Source organism: Solanum dulcamara, chromosome 9 (genome assembly GCF_947179165.1).
Source record: "Solanum dulcamara chromosome 9, daSolDulc1.2, whole genome shotgun sequence".
Classification (NCBI taxonomy): domain Eukaryota; kingdom Viridiplantae; phylum Streptophyta; class Magnoliopsida; order Solanales; family Solanaceae; genus Solanum; species Solanum dulcamara.
The window spans coordinates 51,174,589-51,185,644 of record NC_077245.1 but is presented as its reverse complement, the minus strand read 5'-3'; positions in this window follow the sequence as shown (position 1 = coordinate 51,185,644).

Here is an 11,056-nt window from a genome sequence, read left to right as displayed (position 1 = left end):
AAGACACATGTATATAACTTTCATGGTACATAAAGCCTGTTTCCCTCAATTACCCCTTCGAAACGAAGCGACAATGCAAGATAGTAAGCTGTCCAGAATTCACGTTTTGATAGTTTTGAGTGAGTTGCATGTATATATGTTGCAGGTTGTTGTTGTTGGTTGGCTGTAGTTATTAGGGGTGTGATTGGAAATTCGTATAGAGCATATTATAGGGGAGGTGTTGCCCAATTTTCGTTAACACCTTAGCTAATTAAAGAACTAGTCGAAGAAACGAACAAGAAAATAGATTCCATGAATACTAAGGTGCAACTGAAGGTGCTGGAAAGTCAAGAGTGGTTGATATTCGTATTACTTCCATGTTGAATAGGTTCAAACGACGACGAGATGAACGTGACAAAGAGTGACTCGTACAATGTATGTAAAGCTTTCTCTTGGCATGTTTTGGTATAAGTACGTACAGCTATCTTTCTTTCCTTTTGGCAAGTCTTAGCCTTAAGTGAATTGTATGTGGAATGTGGGGATAATTCCATTCCCAGAACTCCAGGTACACCTCATAATACCTAACTACAGTTAGGTGTTGACACCCCTACTAGAATTGAGCATTGCCTGTTAAGGCTTGTACGTGCTAAAGAGTAGGGTATGGGAAACTATCTTTCCCTTCTCTTGATATGTACTTGGTATGAAAATGAGATTATAATTCCATAGTTGTTCACCGAGCCCAGGATTGGTCGGGTACGAGATATGTATATAATGACCACCTGAAGGAAAGTACAGACTATATAGAGTTTACTCTCTTTCTTTTCTTGCATGTCTTAGTTGTAAGTTAAATATGATGTGAGCTCCGGAGTAACTCCATTATTAACATCTCCTATTTACTTTTGAATATCGAACTCTGATAGTAGTTGAACTATTTCCCTGGAAACTTCTATATATTAAAGAGGTACCAAATGTACAGGCTCCAAGTCTTAAAGACTATACGAGACTAAGTGTTTTTGATTCCATAAATGATTTGGCCCAATGCTAATACATGTCTAGGGTCCCCGAGATTACTTTTAAGGCAACCCATAATAGAATTTAAAGGACACTCGAGATGACTACACCGTTACTCAGATCCTCAAACAAAAGCTTAACTTTTTTATTTTGTCGAGTCTCTGATAATGATTTAAATTGCATATAGTTACTCACTACTCTACTCGTGTATACTGTAACCCTTCTTTCACCGAGTCCCAGGCCGAGTACGTTATCGTGCACAATTCACTACATTGTCCACCGAGCCCCTCACTAAAGGGCCAGGTACATATGTATATGTATAATGATGTATTGTAATAAGGTGGTGATGGCACTGGTGCCATGATGGTTTTACAGAGGTGATTCACCGGACCCCCAAAAGGGCCAGCTATATGATATGATTCGAACATGCATGCTTTTGTAATTCACAAAGTACAGGTACAGGTTTCTGATTTGATATCTTATCCTCTGTTCCTCTATCTCAGATATGCTTCTAGTTGTATTATGTTATGGTTTACATACTCAGTACATATATCGTACTGACCCCTTTTCTTCAGGGGGACTACGTTTCATGCCCGCAGGTACAGGTACAGGTTTTGGGAGTCCGTCATCTTAGGATCCCGCTCAGCTCAGCTAGAAGAGGCTCCATTGTATCGGAGCCTAATTTTTGGCATTGGCCGTTGATGTATAGTATTATTTTGTTATTCAGGGGTATGAAGGGGTCCCTGTCCCGCCATATGTTGTCATTAATATTTTTAGAGGTTTGCAGACATGTATATGTGGGTTGTGTATATCAGTTTGATTCAGGTGGGTCTACATGATGTATGGTATATGTTATTATGTTATGGCAGCCTTGTCGGCTCACATGCCCTTTCATATTACGAAAAACAAAAAGGTCTACAGGTTTATAAAAATGTTATCGCCCAATGGGGTTTTGTTACTTGATATTGTTTTATTTATAGTTCAATTTGACAACAGCTGATAGTTAGGTATACGGGGGGTCTAGGTCGGACCCCAATCGCGGCCTACATGTTTGGGTCATGACAGAAGTGATATCAAAGCAGTTCATTCTTGAATTGTCTATGACCGTGTCTAGTAGAATCTTGTGTATCGATGTGTTGCACGCCACATCTATAAACAAGAGGCTACAGGACATTTAAGATGTTACCTTTCTTTTACATCTGATATCGTGCTATAGATCCAAGTCATAGGACACTTCCTTATACTAACCTTGGATCTTAACAGAAGGACAACACCAACAGAAGGAAGTAATTGACGACATGGAAAGTTACGAAGCACGCTGGTAAGTAAAGTAAAGGCCCGAAAGATATCTGTTGGGTAAGGTATTGACATGTGATTGAAATGTAAAGTTGAAACCTGAAAGGAAAGCAGACAGAAAGTGCAACAGATGCAGTTTGAAGTTGGACATACGAGGTAAGTCCATTACTTTCATACTATTGTTAACGTTGAAAGCCCTGTGTGGCTACAATATGAGATGATATTAAAAGCCCTGTGTGGCTGTGATATAATATGAATATATATATATGTGTTGTCTCTATGAGGCATTGTTGGTATTTTCTGTGTGCAGGTTGTGGGATAGTAAGAAGTGTAGAGGAAAGTCTGTCGAAATTTTCCTAGAACAAGAAAAAGGGAATAAAACATAGCTTTATAACATGTCTTGGAAATTGATACCGAGTACCCATATTATGCCAAATTAAAGCTGTAAGAGGTACTCTTCATGTCGTCAATAAGGTATACCCTTTTTACTCAGGGAAGTTTATTACGGAGAAACAAAAGTCTGTCTGAGCAGTACAGTTCAGACCACAGTATCTCCAGCCATAGTTGTACTGTAAAAAAAAAGCTCAGGTTGAAAGAGAAGATGTCTAGTAATTGAGCTTCACTTATTTTCAAAGTACCCCCAACTCCTAATTGTAAATTAGATGAGTTGTTCATAACTCGAGGATAAACTCGGAATGAGACCAGGTAGGTCAAGTATTAAAAAAAGTACTGTGATATTTCAGGGATTCTGGTTTCTTCCAAAGATGGTTGGAAAATGGGTTACAATAACAGTTTATTGTTCTCCACAGACTAATTGGGGAAAGAACTTCTAACAGAAGCACCTCAAAGAGATGTCAGGAACTGAATATTAGTACGAACTAAAAGGGGGATATGTAAGTATGAATTGAACAATGTGATACAAGTATACAAGGATAAAGTGAGACCGCTAATAAGGCGCCCTTAGTAGATGCTAACTAAGTTAAAGGCCTGCGTTGAGTACGCAGTAAAGGTATGGAGCTTAAGATATAAAGGAATAATGCGTGTACACAACGTCGCCCCAAAAACAGTAGAACCCTTAAAAGACAAAGACGGCAGACTTAAGGAATAAATGGTGCAACTTACGTTCATCCCAATAAACAAAAGATATAGGTTGGGACAAAGCCACTACTTCAAGGAAACCTGGAATAGTTATAGTCGGAATACTAGTACTGCCTAATTGAAATCATAACGACTACAAGTACTAATTAATTTTTGAATGTGGCCTCAGACGAGTAGTCCCATGGGTCCCATTACTTAAGTACAGAGTAATAGATGAGGTATCACACTATGTATGAAAAGGTTCTCATCGTTTCATAATTTAACCAAGATTCTGTATGCGGATAACCAGGTTGTAAAATATACAGGAAGACGGGGACCTGATGTAGTACCAAGTAGATTGGAGAAAGAGATTGGACGAAATTGAGACTGGACATAGAGACATAGATCAAGGTACAAGCAGATGAAAGTACGAGTACCCTCTAAAAGGGGGAAGTTAATGAGAAAATGGCAAAAGTAGGAGGAGGCAATTGGTATGGAAATATATTTGAGATGGACGTCTAAACTTCAATAAAATATCTTGTCGAACCAAGTTAGAAAGGTCCGGAAGCCACCAATAATTGGATGAAAGCTAGAATGCTACATAAGGCAGCGTTAAGAAGTTTGTGACGAGACCCTGAACAACATAACACTAGAAGGCGGCTGCGTATAAAAATAGAAGAGTGTAACCATGAAAAGATATCAAATAACTCAAGAGACATTGCGAAGGATAATGACAGCATGCTAGACCAATAGCCAAAATGTTGGCTACAGAGTTAGTCGCAAATGATATTGCGATAGATAAATAACCAAAGAAAAAAGAATAGAAAGCCTCCTGTGGTAGAAAATGAGAAGAACACTTAGTGAATAGGGGAATAAAAATAAGTGCGACAAGGTGGGACGAGTGGAACAACGCTAAGATATCTCTCAGATTAAGTTGAAAACCTTCTCATATCCTTGTAAAGGTAAAAAATGACACGAAAATGTGTCAAGAAGATTACAAGCGGGGTAAGGAAAATTGTGAAATGGTTTGAATAAGACAGACAGGACTAGCTGGTTGCTATAGGATAGGCAAGCTTATATGTCAAATTCCTTTAAAGCTATGCCAGCTAATAATAGACCAAAACTCAAAGCAGCTCTAAAGGTCACTATATGAACCCTAATGAATGGGTGCGTACAAAAAGGGGTGAATACAATAGGAGAAGTTAAATCAAAGTGACCAACAAAAAAAAGGAGGGGGGGGACAGGGTCATAGTGGAACTAAAGGTCTACCCCGACACTGGTTGCAAGATAACAGAGGAAAGGACAAGGCAAAACATAAAGACTCACGAGACAACGCTAAGGTAAATCTGGAGCTAAGTTGAGTACCCCGCATATTATTGCAAGGATTACCATGAAACGCGACATGAGGACTTCCCAAGGAGGTCACCCATCCCAGTATTACTTTTGCCCAAGCACGCTTAACTTCTAAATTCTGGTGGAATTTAGTGCGATAGTGCGGGTGTGATCGCGCGAGATGGAGAATCTGAACTAGCAGCGGAGAAACGATATGAGATTATGTTCCTGGAGTACTATAAGTTACACTAAGGGTATTGTAAAAAGGATTTAAGCAAGACAAGAAGGATTAGCTAATTGCTAACTGACGACGCACTCGAATGCCACAGTTCGTCAACATAGTACCAGTTAATGAGAAGCAAAATCCAAAGGATGGAGTGCCAGTTAAAGTTTGGAAAAAAATGAGAAGGACTATACGAGGCTAAGGATTCCCAAGTTATCAACGTCATCACGCACATATTCTATACTCTTCAAGAGTAGGGTGCTATATGGGTTATTGCGAGAAGGCTAACGAATCAACCCATTTGCTTTCAAGCAAGACCACTTATACAGCTGGAACTAGGTGAAGTTATAGGACAAGGAGGTAGTAAGGTTCCGTGAGGTTTCCCCAGCTAATATCTTATATAGAGGGACTTCAATTATGATTAACATCTAGAGATCAGTCCAAGAAAAGATCGGGAGCACAGACAGGTCTTCGTACCGCATTTTTCCTCGAGCTACTGAACAGACTGAGCATACTATTATATGGTTGGCTTTAAGAGTAACTGGGACGATCGTCCACCACTTATTGAGTTTACCTACCATAATGGCTACCACTCTGGTATCCCAATTACCCCGTACAAGACTGGTGGGGCAGGGCGTGTAAGTCCCTTATTGGTGGAGTCGATGTTAGAAAGACTAAGCTCGTAAGCCAAACATGATTAAGCAAGTTATTGACTAACAGCCAAAAGTCGGCAGAAATAATATACAGATACTCGACATCGACATTTAGAGTTCAAATTAATGATTAGATGTTCATAACAGAGTCACCCAGAAAAGGGATGACCTGGGAAATTGAAGAGGATAGGAAACACAAGTATTCGTACCTATTTCTGATATCTACAGGTAGCCCCAACTCCTGGAACTTATATAATAACTATTTAGAGGGAAGTGGGTGTTATCATAATATAAAGGAATCTCCCTATACTCTGTATAAAGTTCTAAGGAAAATTTTAACATTCAGGGAACTTATATAATAACTATTTAGAGGGAAGTGGGTGTTATCATAATAGAAAGGAATCTCCCTATACTCTGTATAAAGTTCTAAGGAAAATTTTAACATTCAGGGATGAATGTTCTAAAGGGGGGAAGGATTTTACACCCTGCACTTTTGAACCTTGAAACGTGTTCCTGGTCTTCTTGAAAGTGGCCAGGAGATCCCCACTGTCTAGATTCTATCAAATGACTCTAAGGAGGGGAGAATGTGATACCCCGTAGTAGAGAAGGTTAGAAATAGAGTCATAAGAATCCGGAAGGAATTGGAGGCCAAGAAGGGAATCATAAGACTTGATTTACCTACGTAAGCTACTAATTTAGAAGTCTTATACACTTAAGCTACTTGAGGATATTCCAAGCTTGTGAAGCACGAATTACATAGGCTCTTGAAATGAGATGAGATGACGATCCTACGAAAGGGAGCAAAACTAGTTTCCGAACTTACGAAAGTGAAGCAAGCAGGTGACTCACCTACTTGGGGTAGACCCCGCTGCCACATGGCAGCATGTGATTGGCCACAGGGGTTGAGATGTCACCCTAGAAGGCTGCCACGTGTCACCCTAGAAAGATGCCGTATGTCACCCTAGGGGCTGCCACGTGGCACCTTCTAAAGTGGTGTATATATGTGTATTTGGATAACTACTAAGTCATTCTTATTCCATTTGGAGCTGAAACTCCAGCAAACAAAAGAAGAGGAAAAACGTGAGGAACAAAGAACAAGGCAGCCATGGTTTTTTAAGAATTAAAGGTAAGTTCTTAAATTGTTCTCCATAAATTAATTATCTACGGTTTTCCTCAACCACATGGAGATGTATATATGTATCTTACGATGTCTACAGAATTAATTCTTCAGCTTTACACCTAGAAGAGGATGAAAGAGCAAAGAGAGAAAATGTTAAGAGCTAGTTAACAAACCCATTTTTGAATGGGACTGTTGTTAGTAATATTAGTATAACTTGTTGTGTACAGATTCGTTTTGAGTGATTCAATATGTTTTGGAAAGAAATTTCATAGGTATATAACTTTCGTTTAGCCTTTAAAATCTAGTTTTGCTTTTATCTGCTCGAAAAAGGGTGATGAGGTATAGAGGAGGTACTACCCAGATTTTGGTTTTGGACATCTTACACGGACTGCTGTTGGTATTTTGGGCATATATTTTTGTACAGAATTGATGTAGGGGTGATTTGAAATTGTATACGACTCTAAGACACATGTCTATAACTTTTATGAGGATATAAAGCCTGTTTCCCTCAATTACCCCTTCGAAACGAAGCGACAATGCAAGATAGTAAGCTGTCCAGAATTCACATTTTGATAGTTTTGAGTGAGTTGTTTGGGGTTTGTATTGTGTAATATTGGTGTGAATTGCTTGTATATATGTTGCAGGTTGTTGTTGTTGGTTGGCTTTAGTTATTAGGGGTGTGATTGGAAATTCAGATAGGGCATATTATAGGGGAGGTGCTGCCCAATTTTCGTTAACACCTTAGCTAATTAAAGAACTAGTCGAGGAAACGAACAAGAAAATAGATTCCATGAATACTAAGGTGCAACTGAAGATGATAGAAAGTCAAGAGTGGTTGATATTCGTATTACTTCTATGTTGAATAGGTTCAAAGGACGACGAGATGAACGTGACAAAGAGTGACTCGCACGAGGTATGTAAAGCTTTCTCTTGACATATTTTGGTATAAGTACGTACAACTATCTTTCTTTCCTTTTGGAAAGTCTTAGCCTTAAGTGAATTGTATGTGGAATATGTGGATAATTACATTCCCAGAACTCCAGGTACGCCTCATAATCCCTAACTACAGTTAGGTGTTGACACCCCTACTAGAATTGAGCATTGCCTGTTAAGGCTTGTACGTGCTAAAGAGTAGGGTATGGGAAACTATCTTTCCCTTCTCTTGATATGTACTTGGTATGAAAATGAGATTATGATGCCATAGTTGTTCACCGAGCCCCAGGATGGGTCGGGTACGAGATATGTATATAATGACCACCTGAAGGAAAGTATAGACTATATAGATTTTACTCTCTTTCTTTTCTGGCATGTCTTAGTTGTAAGTTAAATATGATGTGAGCTCCGGAGTAACTCCATTCTTAACATCTCCTATTTACTTTTGAATATCGAACTCTGATAGTAGTTGAACTATTTCCCTGGAAACTTCTATATGTTAAAGAGGTACCAAATGTACAGGCTCCAAGTCTTAAAGACTATACGAGACTAAGTGTTTTTGATTCCATAAATGATTTGGACCTATGTTAATACATGTCTAGGGTCCCCGAGATTACTTTTAAGGCAGCCCATAATGGCATTTAGAGGACACTCGAGATGACTACACCGTTACTCGGGTCCTCAAACAAAAGCTTAACTTTCTTATTTTGTCGAGTCTCTGATAATGATTTAAATTGCATATAGTTACTCACTACTCTACTCGTGTATACTGTAACCCTTCTTTCACTGAGTCTCGGACTGGGTACGTTATCGTGCATAATTTACTGCATTGTCCACCGAGCCCTTCACTAGAGGGCCAGGTACATATGTATACATATGATGATGTGTTGTAATAAGGTGGTGATGGCACTGGTGCCATGATGGTTTTACAGAGGTGATTCACCGGACCCCCAAAAGGGCCAGCTATATGATATGATTCGAACATGCATGCTTTTGTAATTCACAAAGTACAGGTACAGGTTTCTGATTTGATATCTTATCCTCTATTCCTCTATCTCAGATATGCTTCCAATTGTATTATGTTATGTTTTACATACTCAGTACATATATTGTACTGACCCTTTTTCTTCAGGGGGACTGCGTTTCATTCCCGCAGGTACAGGTACAGGTTTTGGGAGTCCATCATTTTAGGATCTCGCTCAGCTCAGCTGGAAGAGGCTCCATTGTATCGGAGCCTAATTTTTGGCGTTGGCCATTGATGTATAGTATTGTTTTGTTATTCAGGGGTACGGTGGGGGCTCTGTCCCGCCATATGTTGTCATTGATATTTTTAGAGGTCTGCAGACATGTATATGTGGGTTGTGTATATCAGTTTGATTCAGCTGGATCTACATGATGTATGGTATATGTTATTATGTTATGGCAGCCTTGTCGGCTCGCATGCCCTTTCATATTATGACACAAACGAAAAGGGCTACAGGTTTATGAAAATGTTATCGCCCAATGGGGCTCTGTTATATGATATTATTTTATTTATAGTTCAATTTGACCACATCTGATAGTGAGGTATACGGGGTCCAGGTCGAACCCCAGTCACAGCCTACGGGATTGGGTCATGACAATAATAGACTTGAATCTGGTAGTCTGGTTCTTAGCTAGGCGGTAATCCATCTCTTATGAATGTATATCCATAACTTTCCTTACGTTTGGACCTGGTGTATTCCCTTGACGATTTTGGGCTTTGTTCGATTATTTGGGAATCAGCTTGGATTTGAGCTTGGAGTGACTCGCTGGCAACTCTAGTATTGGTTCTTAATTTATGTTTTTCCTTTTGATGGAGTCTTTTGATATAGGATCCATCCCTAATTGTCCATATAGTCGTGGTTCAAGTTTGGGGCATATTATCTCCATTCGTGGTTCAAGTTTATATGCATATCACTACTAGTTGGGTTGAGACCTGGCAATTTGGTTCTATTGGGTTCTTTGGGATGTCTGAACCGTGGATTCAAGTTTCAAGTTACGTTCTTCCTTGTTTTGGATTACACCTGCTATTGTTCATAAATAGTTATAGCTTGTACTCATCAGGCTTATAAGGGTTTTCGTTTGGGTTATTTATTTTCAATTGCGCACAAGTGTATCTTTTGGGCGTATGGGGGTCCACTTATGTTATAGGTAGTTGTTTTACTTTACTGTATCATCCTTCTCTAGACTCGTGAGCTTTATAGTTAGATTTCTGTTATCGATCCATCCTTATGACCTATAGTTGTTGTTACTTTCTCGCTTTTCATATGATCTTAAATTTTCAAGCTCAGTCGACCTATGATGTCTATTGGGTATCCGTTATTTTGGTACTCATGCTACATCTGCATCTATTTTCTTGATGCAGATTCGAGCGTCAACCGACAATGTTGATTCGTGCTAGCTGCGAAGATCTTCGGGGTTGAAGGTGAGTTGATGGCGTCCTAGTTCAGCCTATATCCTTCTTTGTATAGTTTTTGGCTAGTCTTTTGTATAAGAGACAAGTCTGCACAGGTCATAGGATTCGATCTATTTCTAGCTTTTGTATATTCTTGTTTCCATTGTACTTTCCTTTAAATTGTTCATATTTCTTGTTGATTGTTGTTTCTACCTAGTATGCCTGTCACTTGTTGTTTTGAGATATGAATTGTCTTATCTATTGATGGGTTATGATAGATGTCATCATGAATCGAGATTTCGGATCGTGACAAGTATAAAAAAAATATTTCTTAATTTAAAAGTTCAAATCAAATATAATTTTTTTTTCTTTTTGAGGTGTGACAATCTTGTCCAGAGGTTGAACTGGCATATTATGAAAATGGTCTTAGCATAAGGAATTATTTATAAGACAGTTTCTTCAAAAGCCTTTAATCCTGAAAAATTTGTCAACTAATTCAAAAATTAATTGAAATGCAACTAAACCTTCTTCAAATATGTCATGTTTCTTAAAACACCACTTCCTCCATTAAGATATTGTTCATTTAACCATAAAGACTCAAGCAACGAATAAAAATCAGAGGGCAATTCACCCTCCAAATTATTGCCAACCAAATGTAAATTTGTCAATCAATGAAGATCATCACAACTTAAAAAAGTTAGGAATTCTCTCAGTCATATTTATTGAATTTGTTTAAAAGATAGCAAGTGAAGAAGCATTTTTAAGGCCCTCAGTGATACATATGAAAGGATGTCATCACACAAGAAGATGAATATTCTGAACTCATTAGTGTATAAAAAATATTTTATGATTGTTAAGATAAATATATGAATTGTTAATATTTTAGAATTGTTAAAACCTTTTGCTTCACTCGTGTGTTGGAATGACTAATATGGTAATGGACTTAAAAGCAAATATGAAGTTGGTCATTTTTCATGCTTACCTAACAAAAGCTATCAAGTTAATTTCATAATTTC